The sequence below is a fragment of the Coenobita brevimanus genome, chromosome 46, assembly GCF_032717465.1.
Source record: "Coenobita brevimanus isolate Jiangsu-jjx chromosome 46, ASM3271746v2, whole genome shotgun sequence".
In the NCBI taxonomy this organism is placed as follows: Eukaryota; Metazoa; Arthropoda; class Malacostraca; order Decapoda; family Coenobitidae; genus Coenobita; species Coenobita brevimanus.
In genome coordinates this window covers 41,555,495-41,557,645 of record NC_136999.1, presented here as the reverse complement: position 1 = coordinate 41,557,645, position 2,151 = coordinate 41,555,495, and the positions used below count along the sequence as shown (strand labels likewise).

Here is a 2,151-nt window from a genome sequence, read left to right as displayed (position 1 = left end):
GAAAGGCCAAACTCAAGGTCACGGATATTCAGGGGCCTATATTTAGAAACTGATTGAAGATAGAAAGATATTTACTATTATCAACATATACGAAATCCCATATGGGTTTTTTATTGGTACCTTGACCTTTGACCATAAGCGACCTTGATAGGTCAAACTAAAGGTCAAGGATATTCAGGGGATTATAACTCGAAACTCGTTGAAGATAGAGATATTTACCAAAACCAAGATATAGGTTGTCTCATCTGGGTTTTCATTTGGCAGCATGACCTTTGACCTTGAATGACCCTGAAAGGTCAAATGCAAGATCATGGATTTTCAAAGGAGTTAACTTGAGAACATCTGGTGTGCCCATTACCTTAGATTTTAATTGTGTATTGACAATAAATGACATAAACGAGTCCAGTATTTAACAGCAATAAAATATCTGCTGCACAGCTCAGGCTATGCTGGCCGTGCATCACCGTAAACAATCCTCTACTCTCTACACAATCTTACGCATGGCGCTACGCATAAGACGGAGAGAGAGTTTTTTTCATTTCACCAGATGATGCTCTGGATGTTTATTTTTAAGTTTATAATAAACAAAAACATTTTTTCATTTTTTCACTACTCCCCTATGTAAACATACGCATGGCCCTAAGCTAAAGACGGAGTTTTTTTTTTTTTTTTTCACCAGATGATGCCCTTCATGTTTTTTATCTTCAAGTTTATAAAAACAAAACTAAAAATTCTTCATTTTTTACGCACTCACGGGGTTGGAAAAAAAGAAAAAGAAAAAAAGTAATTGCACAACCATGGGTTAGAGGAAAAAGAGGTAAATATTACAGCCACTACCCAAAATCAAGTACTTCTTGATAGTATGTTCTTTTTATTTCATTCATAAAATTATGTACCTTTTAATATCAACTTGAAAGATTTCACTAAAGTCCTCTCTAAAAACATCCTGTGAGCATTCGTTGCATACATTTTGGGATGTAGAGGGAAAAAATCACTTGTAACAGTAATTTAGTTGAGATAATTACCCGTCCAAGCCCCGGAGGGGCTGTAGATCCAGAAAATGTTAAAACAAGTATGAGTAAAATAAAAAAAAATAATAATTTCTTTAACAATACTCTTCAAATTCATCATATTGCGTGAAACCAAAACCCTTACATGTGCATCTTTCAAATCTCCATTCTATAACATGCCTCATTACATCATGGGGGTTACCCCTCCAGAGATTATCGGTAGGGGAGTCAGTATCAGGTGGGTTGGGCCTAAAAGTTCGAATGGAGCTTAAAATCGTCCAATTTTCACCCGATTTACTCCATTTTTTGATATGTGACATCTTAAGAAATACTGTTATGCTTATACGTCAACACTAAAATGACTGCCGTGGGGGGAGAGGGTTTACAGTGCCTTGCGGCACTGTTTCTTGTTTGGGGCTAAGTTACGTGAAGTGGATTGCTGTCACAGTATCTTTTGCTCAAACATACTGATGTAAATTTTCATTGCTAAGAACGTCTGTAAGTATTTTATTCTGTCTTTATACCCTTTTCATTCAAGTGTTCAAGCTGATTAGTCATCTCCATTCTTTTTTTTCATTCATTCATTGCCAGACGCCATGTAATCCCAGACGGGGTGGCCAATGGCTTAGAAGTTAATTGTTTTACAGGGAGGGCCACTAATCACTCCACCAACCCCACCTGGCACGTAGGGATGCCAACAGCATTTGGTGTTCCCAGGCAGTCACTCCATCCAAGCACTAACCAGACCTAACGTTGCTTAACTTCACTGATCGGACGGGAAGCGTGTGTACTCAACGTGGTATGGCCGTTAATTTTTCCTTTATATATATATATATATATACATATATATATATATATATATATATATATAATTATATACATATATAATTTTATATATATATATATATATATATATATATATATATATATATATATATATATATATATATAAATATATATATAATTATATACATATATATATATATAAATATATATATAATTATATACATATATATATATATGTATATATATATAATTATATATATATATATATATATATATAATTATATACATATATATATATATATATATATATATATATATATATATCTATATATATATATATATATATATATATATA

General features: G+C 32.5%; 1 pseudogene; it reads right to left on the bottom strand.

The window, feature by feature from the left end:
• Positions 1–1,702: 1,702 nt before the first annotated feature.
• Positions 1,703–1,823, bottom strand: LOC145398829 (5S ribosomal RNA; annotated as a pseudogene).
• Positions 1,824–2,151: the final 328 nt, after the last annotated feature.